Source organism: Scyliorhinus torazame, chromosome 8, assembly GCF_047496885.1.
Source record: "Scyliorhinus torazame isolate Kashiwa2021f chromosome 8, sScyTor2.1, whole genome shotgun sequence".
NCBI classification, from domain to species: domain Eukaryota; kingdom Metazoa; phylum Chordata; class Chondrichthyes; order Carcharhiniformes; family Scyliorhinidae; genus Scyliorhinus; species Scyliorhinus torazame.
In genome coordinates, this window is record NC_092714.1 from 138,128,403 (window position 1) to 138,149,387 (window position 20,985).

At 51.2% G+C, this 20,985-nt stretch overlaps 1 protein-coding gene across 1 annotated transcript in view; it reads right to left on the reverse strand.

The window, feature by feature from the left end:
• The window catches only part of LOC140428141 (cysteinyl leukotriene receptor 1-like), a 58,106-nt gene extending 41,624 nt beyond the window's left edge, over positions 1-16,482 (reverse strand). The window contains exons 1-2 of the mRNA XM_072514253.1: positions 16,362-16,482; positions 16,131-16,199 (exon numbers count right to left, since the gene is read on the reverse strand). The gene's annotated coding sequence lies outside the window, so the exon portion shown is untranslated. The remainder of the gene's footprint in view (positions 1-16,130; positions 16,200-16,361) is intronic.
• Positions 16,483-20,985: the final 4,503 nt, after the last annotated feature.

Consider the following 20,985-nt stretch of genomic DNA (forward strand, 5'->3'; position numbering starts at 1 on the left):
CCCATAAATTAAAAATTCCTTTAATTTTGGCGTAGTCAGGCAGTCGGGGGGGGGAGTACTGAGGACGACCTTCGGAGGCCCAGGTGACGACGGAAAGCTTCGAAGATAATCGGAGGAGGTCGGGAACCTTCGGGAAGCTTCGGAGATAATCGGAGGAGGCCCAGAAGACAGCCGGAACCCACGGCTAGACTGGGGTAAGAAATATCTTTTTCACCCATTAAAAGTCTTAAAGCCGCATCAATCAGTACTTCGACCCTTGAAAAGAACATTTTTTATAGACTGTTAAATAAATCAAGTGCCAGTCGGTCGGTCAGACTATCAGACGTGACTGGAAGATGAGTCACTGCAGTAACTAAAATAAAACGTCAGTCAGCGGTCAAGAAAAGTTATGGCTGATCCTAATCAAAGTGTAGATTCAGAGCCTTTAGCAGACAGAAAATTACTCCCCACTACATCCAAGGGGGGTGCTGGAATACCAGATGTTTCTGTTGAAGATATGTTGGGGGATTGTAGATCTTTCACTCGTAGACATTTTAACCTATGTGAAACCTCAAAAAAAATTGAATCAAAGTATGATATCCCCAGAGGACAGTGGTCCTTCAATAATATCAAGAGAGCATGGGGAAAATGCACACGATTACACGGTGCAGAACGTGTAAAATGGTCCCTGGTAATTACGGGACAGATACACAGTCAGCAAGAGATCATTGTTAAAAATAAAAGTGATCATCAGCTTCAGTCCACTGAAGACCAACTAAGTGCAGTTCTTGAAGATTTGCAAGATGCAAAATCCAAACTTGAGCATTATGATGAAATTAGAACAGATTTGCAAAATAAAACATCTGAACTCCAGCAGTTAAATGTTCAAATCGCAGAATTTCAAAATCAAGTTTTTAAAGTGGAGTCAGAATTCCAAAATCAAGTTTTTAAAGTGGAGTCAAAATACCAACAGCTGCAATTAAATACTGAACGAAGTGATGATGAGTATAGATCTACTAAAAGGCAACTAATTGCAGTTGTTGAAGAATTGCAAGATGCAAAATCCAAACTTGAAACAGATTTGCAAGATGCAAAATCCAAACTTGAGCATTCTGATGAAATTAAAACAGATTTGCAAGTTGCAAAATCCAAACTTGAGCATTCTGATGAAATTAAAACAGAATTGCAAGATGCAAAATCCAAACTTGAAACAGGTTTGCAAGATGCAAAATCCAAACTTGAGCATTCTGATGAAATTAAAACAGAATTGCAAGATGCAAAATCTAAACTTGAAACAGATTTGCAAGATGCAAAATCCAAACTTGAGCATTCTGATGAAATTAAAACAGATTTGCAAGTTGCAAAATCCAAACTTGAGCATTATGATGAAATTAAAACAGATTTGCAAGATGCAAAATCCAAACTTGAAACAGAATTGCAAGTTGCAAAATCCAAACTTGAGCATTATGATGAAATTAAAACAGAATTGCAAGATGCAAAATCCAAACTTGAAACAGATTTGCAAGATGCAAAATCCAAACTTGAGCATTCTGATGAAATTAAAACAGAATTGCAAGATGCAAAATCCAAACTTGAAACAGATTTGCAAGATGCAAAATCCAAACTTGAGCATTCTGATGAAATTAAAACAGAATTGCAAGATGCAAAATCCAAACTTGAAACAGATTTGCAAGATGCAAAATCCAAACTTGAGCATTCTGATGAAATTAAAACAGATTTGCAAGTTGCAAAATCCAAACTTGAGCATTATGATGAAATTAAAACAGATCTGCAAGTTGCAAAATCCAAACTTGAGCATTATGATGAAATTAAAACAGATTTGCAAGATGCAAAATCCAAACTTGAAACAGAATTGCAAGTTGCAAATCCAAACTTGAGCATTATGATGAAATTAAAACAGAATTGCAAGATGCAAAGTCCAAACTTGAGCATTATGATGAAATTAAAATAGATTTGCAAGTTGCAAAATCCAAACTTGAGCATTATGATGAAATTAAAACAGAATTGCAAGATGCAAAATCCAAAGTTGAGCATTCTGATGAAATTAAAACAGATTTGCAAGTTGCAAAATCCAAACTTGAGCATTATGATGAAATTAGAACAGATTTGCAAAACAAAACCTCTGAACTCCAGCAATTTCAAATCCAAGTTTTTAAAGTGGAGTCAAAATACCAACAGTTGCAATTAACTACTGAGCGAAGCGATGATGAGTATAGGTCCACTAAAAAGCAACTAATTGCAGTTGTTGAAGAATTGCAAGATGCAAAATCCAAACTTGAGCATTCTGATGAAATTAAAACAGATTTGCGAAACAAAACCTCTGAACTCCAGCAGTTATCTTTTCAAATAACAGAATTCCAAAATCAAGTCTTTGAAGTGGAGTCAAAATACCGACAATTGCAATTAAAAACTGAGTGAATTGAACTTGAAAATTGCAAGTTAGTGAAAGAAAGATGTGTTTTAGAAAGAAATATAACCAGCGTGACTGAACATTGCAATTCTTTGACAAACATGCTTTCTGTACAAAAGATTGAACAAACTCAGAAAGCAGTCCAAGCCACTCACCTAGTGGCACAATCGGCAATTGCACAGCCAAGATCAATTGTTAAACATAAATCATTTTCTCTGTCGGTTGAATCAGACGAAGATAGTGTTCCTACAATACAAAATACTAAAGCAATTCGACTAGCCCCTTTAAAACACAAACGGGTTAGAGTTGGAAGCAAAAAAATAGAGGAAGATGGTGAAACTATCACTAGAAACATATTTGACCACCAATGGGTTCATGAACAAATTGATCCTTCTAAAATTGACGAATGGTCCAAGGGTCTTCCACACCCTAAAAAGGGTGGTAAGACCACATGGGATGGAATTCACAGATTACAAGCCATTTACAGTCTCCACCCATTTGATGGAGTACAAATTCTGACTATCATGCTAGGTACTCGTATAAGTTCAACCCTTAGAAATGAAGTAGAAGTTGCCCTTGGAGACGATTTGCAAAATTTAGAAGCTGGTTGGCTAACAATCAAGAATTGGCTATTACAATTTCGCCCCCCGAGGACCAATTGGTCTAAGATCACAGCTTGCTTTCAAAAAAATGATGAAGATATTCAGGATTTTGAGGAAAGATTTTTACATACTTGGATGGAATATTCAGGGATGACACTCGACCAGGAAAATGACACATGGGATGCAAGCACTTTAAGTCCATTAAAAACGGCTTTTATAGCCGGTGTTAAACCTGGAGTTTCTGCTGCCTTGAATTTGGTTTTACCAGCTTGGGCCACAGCTGGCACATACCGAGACATAGTTGACCGATGCATTCAGATAGATCGTGGTTTGCACAATCAGGCAACTTTTAACACTGCAGCTGCTCAAATGCAGCCTATTGCTCAAATCCAGCCCATGTTACCTGCTGCTCCAGCGGCGGCTGTTGCAGCACCTGCAGGAATATCAGCAGTAACTACAATTTCACCACCAGCGCCAGAGCAAACATGTACCCTTGCTCCATTAAAATCACGTAAGAAAATACCACAATGTCTTTCCTGTGATAGAGTAGGACACTGGATGGCAAAATGCTATCAAAAACAACGGATGGATTCAAGAGATGATAATGAAGTAGACAATGTTCACTACAATACATCTCCACCTCGTGGTCAACCATGTAACACGTACCAACAAGACACACCCAGTATGGCTTCTGGTCAGCCCTACTGGCTAAGCAACTACAACCATGGTTTGCTTTTACAGTTAATCAACAACAGTATCATAATAGCCCAACTGTTTACCACATGGCTTTACAGAATCATCTCAGGCAACTGCCTGTTCGGCCTTCCACCATTATCCAATATGAAGATGATGTTCTGATAACCTCTATCAATAAAGATGATCATGACAAAGATTTACGGATGGTGTTGAACCACCTCAGTACTAACAGTCGCAAAGCTAGCTTTCACAAAGCACAAATTGCCCAGAAAGATGTTTACTTGGGACAGAAAATTTCCAAACGAAAAAGGGAACTTACTCAGAAGAGAACGGTTGCCATCAAAGCAGCTAAAGAATCTCAATGTATCGCTAAAAAGTTGCCAAGAACTGTCAACTTAAGAAAACTGTCATTCTGAACGTTGCTTTATTAATTTAAAGAAATTAACATATCTTGTTAGCTGTGTTTCCTTTAACAGAATCGGCAAATTCATCTACAGAAAATCAAGATACAGCACAAGATTGGTTCAGTTATATATTTAATAATTTATTGTATTTGATATTTTAAAATAAATGTTTGGAATTAGCCTGGAAATTAAAACTTCAAACAATGTGGAAGCTGGTTTAAAAAAAAACCAACAATCTTTGATTAAAAGCCAAAAGAACAGGTTGTTCAAAGAAATTTGATGACGGGAATTTGGCAGCAATCCAACTTTTACTCCCAGTCCATTTGAGTGACAAAAAAAAAGTTTAAAGATGCGAATGGCATCATTCCAAGCTATTCACCTCTTTTTGTCCCTGTAAGAAAATTAACCCTTTCAACAAGCTTTTGTGTATAATCCAGAGGATGTCCATTTTGATAATCATTTTACCATTTATTACTAGATCATATGTTCAACTTTTATTGTATAATAATTTTACATGAAGTTATTATTAATTACCAATGTGATCAAATTTGATTAATTTATTAATTATAATAATTATTTTGAAATGCCTGTTGCAATGTTGATTCCATTTTATTGTTTAAAACTGCAATGATTCTTTGCGCTTTTACCTATCCTATCGCATTAATGATGTATTTTAATCTTTTCTGATATATCTCAATTTTTCGATTTATCAAAGGGCCGACTGTAGAAGCCAGGTATTTCGAATACAACTAGTATAGGTAAAAGATAGCTGTTTAAGCATAAATGTTGAGCCCCAGTTTTTAATACCCATTTATACAGCATAATTCACTTATACTGAAGTCCGTTGTTCTGGCAAATGCATATTTTCAAAGACAGTGTGACATTAAAAAAAGCACAGTTGCAAGATAATTTGACACTGTCTTGTGCTAATTGTCAAGGTCAAGGGATTGAATACACAGCAACATGAAGGCACCATTGTTCACAATGCAGATAACAGCTGGGTCAGAAAAGCTGATGTTGCACATTGAAGATGGACGGCTTGCCATCAAATCAAATGTGTTTGAGTCTAACCCAAACCAATTAGGATTATATTGGGGTGTAATTAGATGACTTAAGACAGATATGAAAGTGTATAACTAAAAAGTTTCTCCCCGCCATTTTGGGGTTTTTGTTGTCTTTGTGAGTATTGTCTTTGTAGGTTAAGTTTAGTTTTTAGTGTGTTGTCTGTGGTTTTATTGTCTTTGAAAGTGTGTTGTCTGTAGTGTATTGTCTTTGGGGGTGTGTGTGTTGAGGAGATGTCTTTGTGTTGTCTTTTCTGTTAGTTTAGTCAGTTTTGTCCTTTATAGTCTCCATTTTAGGTTAGGTTTGGGGGTTCTGTCAGTCTACCAGTCTGTGTCAGTGATGTTAGTCCACTTTTGACTTTGAGTTTGAGTTTAGCTGAAGATTAGCTTTCTCTCTCTCTTCATGTTTCATTGCCAGACTTTGACCTTTTAAAAGTTACTTTCGAGCTGTCTGCCTTAGCAAAGAAAGATAATGTCTGTAATTCTCTGAAAGCTTCGAATTGTCTACGAATTGCCTTTTAAATGACTTTCAAATTGTAATCAAGCGACTACAAATAAAACAATTCTTTTTTGCACCTGAGGAGTTTATACTGCAAATTTCTGCTGAGTTCCAGTATTCGCAAAGTGCTACTGATAACCGAATAGCAGAGATGATATAAATTCCTTCAACTATACACAGTCGAATAATACAAGGAATCGAACAACTTAACACAGTCTACAAATATTACAAATCTTACAACTTGTCGTATTGCGCCAGTACTTGATTCATCAACTAAGTTTCCCCCAAACTTGGCGTAGTTCGACAGGTTAAGATTCCCTTAAATTAAAGATTCTTTCAGGGGGGGGGGGTCCGTGCTGGGGTGGAGGTTGGGGGGGGGGGTCCGTGCTGGGGTGGAGGTTGGGGGGGGGTCAGTGCCGTGCCGGGGTGGAGGTTGGGGGTTGGGGGGGGTCCGTGCTGGGGTGGAGGTTGGGGGGGGTCCGTGCCGAGGTGGAGGTTGCGGGGGGGTCCGTGCTGGAGTGGAGGTTGGGGGAGTTCCGTGCCGTGCCGGGTGGAGGTTGGGGGGGGGTCCGTGCTGGGGTGGAGGTTGAGGGGGGGTCCGTGCTGGGGTGGAGGTTGGGGGGGGGGTCGGTGCTGGGGTGGAGGTTGGGGGGGGGTCCGTGCTGGGGTGGAGGTTGGGGGGGGGTCCGTGCTGGGGTGGAGGTTGGGGGGGGGTCTGTGCCGTGCCGGGTTGGAGGTTGGGGGGGGGGTCCATGCTGGGGTGGAGGTTGGGGGGGGGGTCCGTGATGGGGTGGAGGTTGGGGGGGGGCGTCCGTGCTGGGGTGGAGGTTGGGGGGGGGGTCCGTGCCGTGCCGGGGTGGAGGTTGGGGGTTGGGGGGGGTCCGTGCTGGGGTGGAGGTTGGGGGGGGTCCGTGCCGGGGTGGAGGTTGGGGGGGGGTCCGTGCTGGGGTGGAGGTTGGGGGGGGGTCCGTGCCGTGCCGGGGTGGAGGTTGGGGGGGGGGTCCATGCTGGGGTGGAGGTTGGGGGGGGGGTCCGTGCTGGGGTGGAGGTTGGGGGGGGTCCGTGCCGTGCCGGGGTGGAGGTTGGGGGGGGGGTCCGTGCCGTGCTGGTGTGGAGGTTGGGGGGGGTCCGTGCTGGGGTGGAGGTTGGGGGGGGGGTCCGTGCTGGGGTGGAGGGTGGGGGGGGTCCGTGCCGTGCCGGGGTGGAGGTTGGGGGTTGGGGGGGGGTCCATGCTGGGGTGGAGGTTGGGGGGGGGGGTCCGTGCCGAGGAGGGGGATGGGAGGGCAAGTGAGTTGGTCCACCTGGCCAGGTGCCAGCCTCCAACAGTTGGACCCATGCAGTACATGCCACCTGGCTGGGGGGAGGAGGGGATATGGGCAATGATGACATGTCGTCGTTCCCCTCCCCCCCACCAGGCCGTCATGTTTTCAGATCATCCAGCGATGTTGGCCGCCGTGGTGGCAGCCGCTCATGTCTATGTTGCCCTGGATGAGGAGGAGGAGGAGGAGGAGGAGGAGCGTGCCAGAGAGGCGGCGCAGGCTGTCGCAGAGGGGCAGGCGGCAGCCGCCCAGGCTGGAGGGACACCTGACCGACAGGACGAGGAGGGGGAGGAGGACGTCGCGGCCCCACGGCAACGGAGGCACCCGAGGGCGCCCCGTGTGTACCGGCCCCGGCAGTCATACCAGGACCTCACGGACCGGAATGCAGGAGGAGACTCCGGATGAGCCGGGAAACCGTGGCACACATCTGCCACCTGCTGGCACACCTGTCATCGCGTGGCACTGGCGGGGGACACCCTCTCCCCGTGTCCGTCAAGGTTACGGTGGCCCTGAACTTTTATGCAACGGGCTCATTCCAGGCACCGAGTGGGGACCTGTCCGGCATATCGCAGACATCGGTGCATCGGTGCATCCGGGCAGTGACAGATGCCCTATATGCCATGGCGCACCGCTACATCCGCTTCCCCGTGGACCGGGCCAGCCAAGATGCCCGGGCCGTGGGCTTCTCTGCCGTTGCCGGGTTCCCCATGTTCCAGGGCGCGATCGATGGGATGCACGTCGCCGTGCGGCCACCTGCAGATAACAGGGCCGTGTTCACTAATAGGAAGGGGACCTATTCGATGAATGTACAGGTGGTCTGCAACCACCGCATGATGATCCTGCACGTCTGCGCCCGTCACCCAGGCAGTGTACACGACTCATTCGTGTTGTCGCGGTCATCCATCCCCGGCATGTACGAGGGACGCCATCCCCGGCTGAGGGGCTGGTTGCTGGGCGACAGGGGCTACCCATTGCGATCGTGGCTGATGACGCCTATACGGAGGCCACGCAATGAGGCGGAGAACCGCTACAATGATGCCCATGTAGCGACAAGGGGAGTGATCGAGAGGTGCTTTGGCGTGCTGAAGACGCGTTTCAGGTGCCTGGACTTTTCTGGGGGCGCCCTCCAGTATCGGTCAAATAGGGTCGGCCGCATCATTGTGGTGTGCTGCGTCCTGCACAACATAGCCCAGCAGAGGGGCGATGTGCCGCAGGCAGAGGAGGGCGGAGTGGAGGAGCAGCAGGAAGAGACCCAGTCCTCCCCAGGTGAGGGGGATGGGGGCAATGGTCAGGGCAGACGGGGTAGACACAGGCGGGTGGCTGTCCACCGTTACCGGCTGGCCCAGCGGGCACGGGACAGACTGATAGACGCCCGCTTCACTGACTAGATGGGCGTGGGAATCGGGTAGTATGGCCACAGACCGAACACCATGGCAACACCGACCACCCACACCCCCCACCCATCTACCCACCCAGCACCCTCACCCCCCTCCCCAACCCCACCCACCCCACCCGCATGCAAACCCCCCCCCCCACCCCCCATTGCCGATCCACCTGCGGCACAACGGGCCGGGCTCACACAGTTGCGGGTGGACGCGTGTCTATCGCAGGCCATGGAGGATGATGACAACCCGCCCTGCGATGAGCTCCTGGCTCTACATCGTTGGACTATGTCTGACCCATGGCCACAGTACCACCATCCACCCGGACCATCCCTGCATGCGGCTGTGACACTGCAGCGCACGGTCCCGTCCTCTGCACGGGGGATGTTGATGGCGGCCCAGGGGGAAGGGGGCAGACTCACCTGGGGCTGAGGTAAGACCACCCCTCACACACACACTTGCGCTCAACGTACATGACACCCCCGCACACTTTGGACAGAGCACAAAGGCAGCTTCTGTAGGTGTAACATTGACTTTAATAACCAAAGGAGTTCATGCACGTGCCCTAGCCCCTAAAACTCATCTGTGCCCTGCACCCGTGCCAACTTACTCAGTGTCTAATTGTTTGGCCTTACGGGCCCTTTGACGACATCTACGTGGTTCCCCAGACGGTACAGCAGAACTGGAGGTGGACTCCTGTGATTCCTGCCCTCTGACACTGGATCCCTTTGGCGGCCGTTTCCTGGGGCGTCCTGGCCTAGATGGGCCAGGCTGAGGCCCGGGCGACTGGGATGGCGAGCTGCCAGCCTGTCCTGCCCGTTGCCCACCCGATGCACCTGGGACGGAAGGGGGGGAGTCCGAGGTGTCGCGGTGTACCAGGACCTCCCCTACAGAGGGAGCCGGGACGGACCACACCACCTCCTCCTCCCTCGGGGTGCCCGATGGCCCCCAGGCCTCTACATGGGTGGGGGATGCGAACGGACTGGCCATCCGACGCCCCCCCGACATCTAGCGCTGCCAGTCCTGGAGGCCCGTGCTGGTATCGACAGGGGTCTGCAGGTTTGCAGCCATGGAGCCCAGGGTGTTGGCAAACCCTGTCTGTGACAGTGCGACGCCAGCTCGCACATGGCCACTGGCGCCGATGCCCTCAGCGATGGCCTGCAGAGACTGGGCCATGGCCTGCTGTGAGAGGGCAGCCATTTCCTGGGCCACAGACGCCGCCTGCACGGAAGGCCCCCGGCCTCGCAAACCGTTCCCCATGTCTGACACCGTCGCACCCATTGCCTCCACCGCGGACGCCACCCGTGCGGTGTCAGCCTGGGTGGCACGCATGACCGGCACCACTCCCAGCTCCTGGACGCGGGTGGACTCCTCCACCTGCGACCGCAGCCGCCGCAAGCCGCCCGTTACCCTCTTCGCTCGTCTCCGGGTTGGTGGTTGCATCGGATCTATGTGTGGGTGTGGGAACTGCAGGAACCCGGGATCCATCTGGGCGGCAGATGTTCGCTTGGGCTGGGCTGCCCTCCGACCGCCCGGTCCCTCTGCTGCTCCTACCTCCACCTGCTGTACCGGGACGGCTGTGTTGTGCGCACCAGTGAGTGTACCAGACGCCTCATCACTAAAGTGCCCAACCGTGGTGAATGTTTCTGCGATGGTGGAGGGTGTTGGTGACAGCAGTGGCGTTGTGTCGTGCTCTTCGTCCCACTCTGAGTCCATGGCACTTTGGGGTGGGGGTTCGTCTCCACCCATCCACTCTGACTCACTGTCCGGTATTTCGTCTTCCTGGGTAGTGCTGTCCCGGGTAGGGGTGTCCTGGGTAGTGCTGTCCCGGGTAGGGGTGTCCTGGGTAGTGGTGTCCTGGGTAGTGGTGTCCTGGGTAGTGGTGTCCTGGGTAGTGGTGTCCTGGCTCGGATGTGACGGGGGCCTGTGGCTGCCCCCCTCATCGCTGGGTGATCGCTCCCGCACGTGACGGGGGTGTCGTCTCCCTGTTGCTCCAGGTCTCTCCGTCTCCCATGGTGTGCGAGGGGCATCCTGCGGGCGTCGCATGCTGGAGGGTGCGGGTCTCTCCGTCTCCCGTGGTCTCCGAGGGGCATCCTGCGGGCGTCGCATGCTGGAGGGTCCGGGTCTCTCCGTCTCCTGTGGTCTCCGAGGGGCATCCTGCGGGCTTCGCATGCTGGAGGGTGCGGGTCTCTCAGTCTCCTGTGGTCTCCGAGGGGCATCCTGCGGGCGTCGCATGCTGGAGGGTGCGGGTCTCTCCGTCTCCTGTGGTCTCCGAGGGGCATCCTGCGGGCGTCGCATGCTGGAGGGTGCGGGTCTCTCCGTCTCCTGTGGTCTCCGAGGGGCATCCTGCGGGCGTCGCATGCTGGAGGGTGCGGGTCTCTCCGTCTCCCGTGGTCTCCGAGGGGCATCCTGCGGGCGTCGCATGCTGGAGGGTGCGGGTCTCTCCGTCTCCTGTGGTCTCTGAGGGGCATCCTGCGGGCGGTCTGCATCTGCGGGGATGGGTGCCTGGACGTTTGGTCCTGCGATACACAATGAAGCATGCATGGTTAGACATCAGGCAGTGATCAGGTGATACAGGGGAGGGGGATATAGGGGAGGGGGGATATGGGGACGGGCTGTCGGTGGCTCACTCGCTAGTACGCCCCCGACCTCTGCATCAGCAACCTCCCGGTCCTCAGGTCCGCCAGCCAGTTCCAGGGCCCTTTCCTCGTGTACGGTCAGTGGCCTCTCATCAGCGGGCCCTCCTCCAGTCCTCACATGCTCCCTATTGTTCTGTGCGCGCTTCTCCTGTGGGGGGTCGGGGGCAGGGGTAAAAGGCAACAGTGTTAGGCAGGTATATGAATGCACGCCATCGGTTGCGCGTGCATTGCAGAGGTTAAGGTTAGGGCTGGATTCACTTGGGGATATGGGGGAAGGGGGGATATGGGGGAGGGGGGATATGGGGGAGGGGGGATATGGGGAGGGGGTATATGGGGGATATGGGGGAGGGGGGATATGGGGAGGGGGGCTATGGGGAGGGGGGATATGGGGGAGGGGGGATATGGGGGATATGGGGGAGGGGGGATATGGGGAGGAGGGGTATGGGGGAGGGGGGGATATGGGGGATATGGGGGAGGGGGGATATGGGGAGGGGGGATATGGGGGATATGGGGGAGGGGGGATATGTGGGAGGGGGGATATGGGGAGGGGGATATGGGGGATATGGGGAGGGGGATATGGGGAGGGGGGATATGGGGGATATGGGGAGGGGGGATATGGGGAGGGGGGATATGGGGGATATGGGGGAGGGGGATATGGGGGATATGTGGGAGGGGGGATATGGGGGAGGGGGGGATATGGGGGAGGGGGGATATGCGGGAGGGGGGATATGGGGAGGGGGATATGGGGAGGGGGGATATGGGAGATATGGGGGAGGGGGGATGTGGGGAGGGGGAATATGGGGGAGGGGGTATATGGGGGAGGGGGGATATGGGGGATATGGGGGAGGCGGGATATGGGGGAGGGGGGTATATGGGGGAGGGGGGATATGGGGAGGGGGGATATGGGGACGGGCTGTCGGTGGCTCACTCGCTAGTACGCCCCCGACCTCTGCATCAGCAACCTCCCGGTCCTCAGGTCCGCCAGCCAGTTCCAGGGCCCTTTCCTCGTGTACGGTCAGTGGTCTCTCATCAGCGGGCCCTCCTCCAGTCCTCACATGCTCCCTATTGTTGTGTGCGCGCTTCTCCTGTGGGGGGCGGGGGCAGGGGTAAAAGGCAACAGTGTTAGGCAGGTATATGAATGCACGCCATCGGTTGCGCGTGCATTGCAGAGGTTAAGGTTAGGGCTGGATTCACTTGGGGATATGGGGGAGGGGGGATATGGGAGATATGGGGAAGGGGGATATGGGGGAGGGGGGATATGGGGAGGGGGTATATGGGGGATATGGGGGAGGGGGGATATGGGGGAGGGGGGATATGGGGGAGGGGGGATATGGGGGATATGGGGGATATGGGAGAGGGGGGATATGGGGGAGGGGGGATATGGGGGAGAGGGGGATATGGGGGAGGGGGATATGGGGGAGGGGGGATATGGGGAGGGGGGATATGGGGGATATGGGGGAGGGGGGATATGTGGGAGGGGGGATATGGGGAGGGGGATATGGGGGATATGGGGAGGGGGATATGGGGGAGGGGGGATATGGGGGATATGGGGGAGGGGGGATATGGGGGAGGGGGGATATGGGGAGGGGGGATATGGGGGATATGTGGGAGGGGGGATATGGGGGAGGGGGGATATGGGGAGGGGGGATATGGGGGAGGGGGGGATATGGGGAGGGGGGATATTGGGGATATGGGGAGGGGGTATATGGGGGAGGGGGGATATGGGGGAGGGGGGATATTGGGGATATGGGGGAGGGGGGATATGGGGAGGGGGGATATGGGGAGGGGGATATGGGGGATATGGGGAGGGGGGATCTGGGGGAGGGGGCGATATGGGGAGGGGGGATATGGGGAGGGGGGATATGCGGGAGGGGGGATATGGGGTGGGGGATATGGGGAGGGGGGATATGGGGGAGGGGGGATATGGGGGAGGGGGGATATGGGGGAGGGGGATATGGGGAGGGGGATATGGGGGAGGGGGGATATGGGGGATATGGGGAGGGGGTATATGGGGGAGGGGGGATATGGGGGAGGGGGGATATGGGGAGGGGGGATATGGGGAGGGGGATATGGGGGATATGGGGAGGGGGGATATGGGGGAGGGGGCGATATGGGGGAGGGGGGATATGGGGGAGGGGGGATATGGGGAGGGGGGATATGGGGGAGGGGGGATATGGGGAGGGGGGGATATGGGGGATATGGGGAGGGGGGATATGGGGAGGGGGATATGGGGGAGGGGGGATATGGGGGATATGGGGGAGGGGGGTATATGGGGGAGGGGGGATATGGGGGAGGGGGGGATATGGGGGATGGGGGATATGGGGGATATGGGGGAGGGGGGGATATGGGGAGGGGGGATATGGGGGAGGCTCACCCTGCCTGCTCTGACGAGGTCGTTCACCTTCTTGTGGCACTGGGTGCCTGTCCGTGGTGTCAGGGCCACAGCGGTGACGGCCTCTGCCACTTCCCTCCACAGACGCCGGCTGTGGCGTGGGGCAACTCTGCGGCCGTGCCCGGGATACAGGGCGTCCCTCCTCTGCTCCACCGCGTCCAGGAGCGCCTCCACATTGCGTGACTCGAACCTCGGGGCTGAGCGACGGCCAGCCATCCAGTCGGGTGTTGCGGTCGGGTGTTGCGGTCGGGTGGGGGGGAGCAGCGCGGCCTTATGAGCCGTCACGCCGTGCAGCGCGTATGACGCTGCACGGCGTGAACCACTGCGCAAGCGCGGATCCCGTTACGTCGCTGCTAGCCCATTTCGGGCCGGAGGCTATCGACCCATTTTTCCGACGTGACGCAAGTCGGATTTGCGCCGTTGTTTGCGCCGATCGGCGGACTTTCCGCCGATAACGGAGAATTTCGCCCAAGGTTTTGGTGTCTGGTTATTCAACTGGTCTATGACTGGGCCACAATGTATAAATGGAACCTGGCCAGTCTGGTGGAGGGGGTCAAAGAGGATTTGGAGAGGTGGGATGCCCTGCTGCTGTCGCTGGCAGGGAGAGTACAGGTCGTGAAGATGAAAGTTTTGGTGAGGTTTTTATTTGTTTTCAGTCCCTTCCAATATTCCTTCCTAAGGCATTTTTGCAAAGGGTGGATAAATTCATTTTGGAAATTGTTTGGCAGGTAAGGCGCCGAGGATTCGGAGGACCTTTTGCAGAGGGCGGCAGGTTGCCGCTCCCAAACCTGTTGTACTATTATTGAGTGGCAAATGTGGAGAAGGTGAGATGCTGGTGAGTGGAGGGGGTCAGAATGTGTGCAGGTGGAGGAGGCCTCATGTGTAGGGTCGAGCTTGAGGGCCCTGGTGATGGCACCACACCGGTTTTCCCTGGATAGACACACTAGCAGTCCTGCCGTTGTGTCATCTCTCAAAATATGGAACCAGTTAAGGCAACAAGTACAGGAAGTCGGTACTGGCCACAATATGTGGGAACCACAAGTTCATACCAAGAGGGGCGGATGCGATATACAAGAGTTGGTACAGGGAATGGATAGAGCAGGTTAGTGACCTATTCATAGAGGGGAGGTTCGCGAGGCTAGAGGAATTGCAGGAGAAGTTTCAGTTGCCAAGGGGGAGCGAATTCAGATATTTTCAGGCCCAAGATTTTGCACGTAAGGTGCTGCCCTCATTTCCTCAACTGCCAATGCGTACGCTGTTGGATAAGTTGTTAACTCAGAATGAGCTGTGGGGTGGGGAGGGAGGATGGGGGATATGTACGGGTGGTTCGTGGAGACGGAGAAGGCGCCAGTAGAGGGGATAAGGCAGAAATGGGAGGAGGAACCGGGGATTGAGCTTGGGTGGGGGGCCTGGAGTGAAATTATGCACCGGATCAATTTGACCTCATCCTGTATTAGGATGAGCTTATACAGTTTAAGGTGGTGCATAGGGCCCATATGACTCAGGCTCATATGAATGGGTTTTTCCTGGAGTGGAGGGTGTATGTGGGAGGGGCCCGATGAACCACGTTCATATGTTTTGGGCGTGCACAAAGTTGGGGGGTTTCTGGGCAGTGGTTTTTGAGACTCTGTCAGAGAGAGCGGGGGTGAGGATGTTGCCGTGCCCTTTGGTGGTGATTTTTTGTGTTTCAGATCTGCCGGAAGTGCTGTTGGGGGGAGGGGGCAATATCGTGGCCTTTGCCTCCCTGATTGACCAGAGGTGAATCCTGCTGAGTTGGAGGTCGGCAGTGCCGCCGGGGTCTTGGCATGGCTGGGTGCCAGGCCGGAGAATCTAGCTACCGGCGGGGGCGCTCCGCACCAGAAAATGAGTGCAGCGGAACGGACAATCCTGCCCAATGGCTTTAGTTTTCCAAAGATTTAATTGGAAGAAATGTCTGCTTATTCAGAATTGAATGCCTGACATGTGGCCTGACAGTTTAGAGATAGTGCAGAGCTCAAGAGACAAAAGGTCGTGGGGATAAGCGAGGAGTTATCAGCATAAATGTGAATGGGTGCCTGTCTGGGTGGTATTTGCACATTCTCCCTGTGTCTGCCTGGGTTTCCTCCGGGTGCTTCAGTTTCTTCCCACAGTCCAGAGCTGTGCAGCTTCGGTGGATTGGCCACGCTAAATTGCCCCTTAGTGTCCAAAAGGATTGGTGGGGTTCCTGGGTTATGGGGATAGGGGGGGGGGGGGGGGGGGTGCTGAGTAGGGTGCTCTTTCAGAGGGTCAGTGCTGACGCGATGGGCCGAACGGCCTCCATCCGCATTGTAGGAATACAGTTGAGAACCAAGAGGAATACCAAAGGTTTCGAGGGGAAATAAAAACACACACGTGAATACTGAAGTTATGTTCAAATCCGCTCCGAGCCCAGCTCTATCGATCTACTTCATTCAGTCCCGTTGAGGGGGCGGGGGAGGGGGTCAGTCTGGGTCTGTTTAAAATTTCTAACTCTTTCTGGGCATATATTCTCATTCCATGAATTTCTGGGCATGAATTTCAAATCCACCCACCCTTAGAATTGCTCTCGAGCCTGGTCCCTCCTATTTTTGGATTACCCTTTCGTGAAACCTGGAATTGAAATATGTTTTCTGTAATCTCCGGAAGTAATGAAATGGAAGGCGAAAGCAGAACTCGGTATCAGTGGTGTACAAAGAATGAAAATCATGCATATTTTTAATGGGACTTACAGAAGTCTCGAAGATCGGTGCCCTCGAATGAACTCGCGCTTTACCAGCTCGCTCGCCGAAAGATTTACTCTGTAGGCGTAAATATTAAGATCTTTCAGCAAGTGTGGTTCGTACGAATAGCTTTAAAACCAAATTACCCTTGTATTCAATTGGCCGGGATCTTTAAAAATAAACAAGAGTAATTTGGTTATTTCCCATGACAAAGCAGAAGAGAAGGAGCTAGGTTCTTACCTGCCTGAGAAACACCTTCAAACTGCCCAGTATAATGTGGCGGTAAAGTAGCAGCGCTCACACAAGACTGCGTCTTAACTAACTCAGCGTCCCTTTTGGTTTAGGAGTTCTTTGCTGCAGATGTAATAGTTTCGTCTGAAGTTTAGGGGCGTGGTAAAATGAGTTGGCAGATGATATGGACAGTGTGGTTGACGGTAAGAAGGCAAGTTTTAGACTTTATAGTGTGATGAATATAGGAAATATACATATTGTATTGTATGTCTGTTGCAATAATGTTTTTAAAATAACGTGGGGTAAGGTTAGGATAAGGCGGCATGGTGGCACAGTGGTTAGCACTGCTGTCTCACAGCTTCAGGGACCCAGGTTCAATTCTCTGTTAACTGTTTGTGTAGAGTTTGTACTTTCTCCCCGTGTGTGCGTGGGTTTCCTCCGGGTGCTCCCGTTTCCTCCCACAGTCCAAAGATGTGCAGGTTAGGTGGATTGGCCATGCTAAATTTCCCCTTAGTATCCAAAACGTTAGTTCGGGTTACTGGGTTTACGAGCATAGGGTGGAGGCATGGGTTTAATTAGGTGGGTTCTTTCCAAGGGCCTGTGCAGTCTTGATGGGCCGAACGGCCTCCTTCTGCACTGTAAATTCTATGATTCTATGATAAATTCTATCCAGATTATATGTCTGCTAAAGCTGTGATTAAGGGGCTATCAGCCAGGCAGGCTGTGATGTCACGCATGGGATGGGATGGATCTGATTTTAGTTTAATTTTTCAGCCGTTCCCTGAGCCTGCTTTTAGATTTAGATTTATTGTCACATGTACCGAGGTACCTTGAAAAGTATTGTTCTACATACAATCCAGTCAGATCGCACCAAACATGAGAAACATAGGATATACGATAAATACACAACGTAAATACATAGACACAGGCATTGGGAGCAGCATATGAACTGCAGTACTACTCAGTAGAGAAGACCCGTGGAGAAATCAGTTCACTCTGTGATGGTGGTGGCATACACGTTTTGGTTGGCCGCTGAGTTCCTGAATATGGACCAGTCCACTGACTCCAAGAAGTCCCGAAGGAGCTCTTCTCGGACCAGCATAGCATGACCTTCTTAACCGGATTCTCCCGCTTAAGTTTCTGCTATATGCCAGGAGAAAGTGCACCATCTTGTGGTTCGATTTTCGGAAGTGTGGTCGGAGATGGATTGTTGGGCACCCTTTATGTTTGTAGCAGTGTAGCAGTTTTAATTGCAGTTTTAACGTTCTGCTCTGGGTTCTGAGGAAATGTGTTGTGTTTTGCAGACTGACTGCTGAAAGCTTCTCTCCAAGGACTTTGGGAATGAATCTGTAAGCCACTAATTGTTAACTTTATTAATAAGTGGCATTTGACCTGTATATGGCACAGTGGTTAACACTGCTGCTTCAGTGCCAGGGACCCAAATTCAATTCTGGCCTTGGGTGACTGTATGGAGTTTATACATTCTCCCTGTGTGTGCGTGGGTTTCCTCCGGGTGCTCCAGTTTCCTCCCACAGTCCAAAGATGTGCAGGTTGAGTAGATTATACCACCTGGCATAATCACAAGATGCACTGCAACAACTCACAAAGGCTCCTGTGGTGATATGCATCACTGTATATACACAAGGGGTTAATGTAAATACACTACAACTAAGTAAACACTAGAGGGAGCACCAGAGACATCATGGCATGCAGACATGCAGCAAATGAACACTTAGAATAGGACACAACCAATGAGCAGTCAAGACACCCAGAGTTGGCATTACCACAAGGGGGCATTACACAACCCATATAAAAGGACAGGGCACACGTGCTCTGTCTCTTTCCACAAGAGACACTTAGAGAGTAGGACAGGGGCAGATCAGAAGCATCACACCCACCACGTGGCTCAGAGCAGACTGGTTAGTTACACTGAGTTACTATAGCAAGATTAGCAGGAGAGTCGAACTCATAGAGAACTGTGCTAATGGTTCAATAAATCACATTGAACTTACTTCAAAGTCTGGAGTATCTTTTGGTCAAAGCTGCATCGAGTTGCAGCCTGTGTTATCCCAGAGTACATCAGTTCCTCTGACAGTACTTTCCAAGCCCACAATTTCTCGCACCTAGAAGGTCAGGGGCAGCAGGTGCATGGGAGCACCATCATCTGCAAGTTCCCCTCCAAGCTCCACATGATCCTGACATGGAACTATACTGCCATTCCTTCATTGGTGCTGGGTCAAAATCCTGGAACTCCCTCACAGCACTTTATGCGTACCTGCACCAGATGGACTGCAGCAGTTTAAGGAGGTGGTTCATGGGCAATCAGGGAGCGGCAACAAATGCTGGCCGTGCCACATTACATGAAAATATTGAAAATAAATTATATGGGGACGAGATAGAGTAAACAGAGATAGCCTATGTACCTGAGCAGGAATCATAAACCAGGACGGGGGGGGGACATAGATTTAAGGTGATTGGTATAGAAGGTTTGCAGGGAGGGAACATATTTTTTCAGCCAGAGGTTGTGAGACATGGAACTCACTGCTTTAAAACAGTGTTTTTCAAACCTTTTCCCCGGCGACCCACACCACGTTCACTTCCTACTTAGGTGAGCCTGTCCTCACGTTTATGCATTTAAAATTAATGTAATTGATCTTTCTCACTTGTGGAAGTAAATTGTATTCAGCTCTGCATACTTAAAGTCAAGGTGTTGTGTGGCAACAAAATAATTCCACCTTGTATATTGTAAATTTCACTTACCAACAGTTTCACATCTCTGACATTGAAATCGCTGGTTTTGTCCAATCAGACATTTCCAACTCGAACCCGAGATTTAAGTCTGGGCTCCAAAAGGCTGCTTAATCAATCTGAGGTTTTGAACGCCATATACCATCCCACCTACCTAATGTTGCTAACTCTGCCTTAGTTTAATTGCTCTGTTTTATCACCTTTGCTCTTGAGTCGCCAGGTATCCTTATGATACCGCCACGTGGTTCAAGTCCGAGTAATGATCAATAATCCAATACACCGATTAGTAAGATTTAAATCAAAGCACATTTATTATACACAGTAATCACTACTCATGCATAAATTCTACGTTTATGCTACTTCTTACAACTAATAGGCCAATACTTAACTTGGAACTGGCCCACCAGGTCAGGGAAACAAATGGCCTTTCGTTCGGGTTCTGAGCCTGCGGGATTCGAAGTTGGTACAGATTGATAGCTAGGAGCGCCTATCTCGTAGCGAGCGTTGAAGTAAGACTTACAATTTTGAGCGGCTGTTGACGAGTGAAGAGAGCTGCAAGCGGTGGAAGAGAGCTGGAAGAGTGCTGGGAGAGCTGGAAGAGCGCTGGAAGAGCGCGCCTTGAACTTGGAGCTGAATTCTTATAGTCCCCAGGGGCTTCCCGCCTTTCGGGGCGGACCCTGTACCTGGTCCCAAGTGCTTGGACTTTGTCCCAATCACTTGGTTCGATTTTCTCCAATGCTGGAGCGGTTCCCTGATCGATGGGCGATCTTGAGGTGGTCATTCACCTCCTTTTGTGTAGGCTTCTGCTGGCGCCGAAGAGTCTGGTTTTGCTTTATGTGTCTAAATGTTGCTTATTGTTCCCGGGGATTGCTCATTAATATGCAGATGGCTGGTGTTTTGTTATGCTGATGGTTGCTGGTATCGATCTTGTCTGGCCTTTCCAGAGGTAGATACACAGCCAACCTGCAGCTGCTCGTTTTTGTACTGTTGGCTGACTTTCCCATCAGCCTTTGCCGTTCGCCATTTTAAATCGGGAGTTGGCCATTTTAAGTGGCTACACTCCCTCCTTGTGATCGTAATGCGAAGCGTGAAGGATCACATAACTATGTTGCTTTCCATTCCCTGACCTGGGTGGGGGCACTTCCTTCATGGCCTCTGCACTGACCATAGAACAAGAACAAAGAACAAAGAAATGTACAGCACAGGAACAGGCCCTTCGGCCCTCCAAGCCCGTGCCGACCATGCTGCCCGACTAAACTACAATCTTCTACACTTCCTGGGTCCGTATCCCTCTATTCCCATCCTATTCATGTATTTGTCAAGATGCCCCTTAAATGTCACTATCGTCACTGCTTCCACCACCTCCTCGGGTAGCGAGTTCCAGGCACCCACTACCCTCTGTGTAAAAAAACTTGCCTCGTACATCTACTCTAAACCTTGCCCCTCTCACCTTAAACCTATGCCCCCTAGTAATTGACCCCTCCACCCTGGGGAAAAGCCTCTGACTATCCACTCTGAATGCTCTTTATTATAGATCGCGGGGGTCGGGGGTCTGGTCGTATCCGAAAATAGGGGATCTGATCCTATATACCGGGGTTCGAGCGCGGTAGGCTCTCCTTCTCCATTTCCGTAGACGCATAGTCTGCACTATGCAGCAGAGTATCGCTAATACCAGTAACGTTTCTATTACATAGGACAGGGAGTACCAGGTTATATACCTGGCACACCAAGATGATGTGGTGTCGCTGGTGACTGAGCTCTGGGTACTGCGGGGAAGTGAAATATTAACGGCTGGGGGGCTTGAAGTCATGGGGTTCGGGTTCACTCGCAACCAAATGTCCATTAGTATGATGCTGATCCATGTGGAGGAAGTCCTCATGGCTCT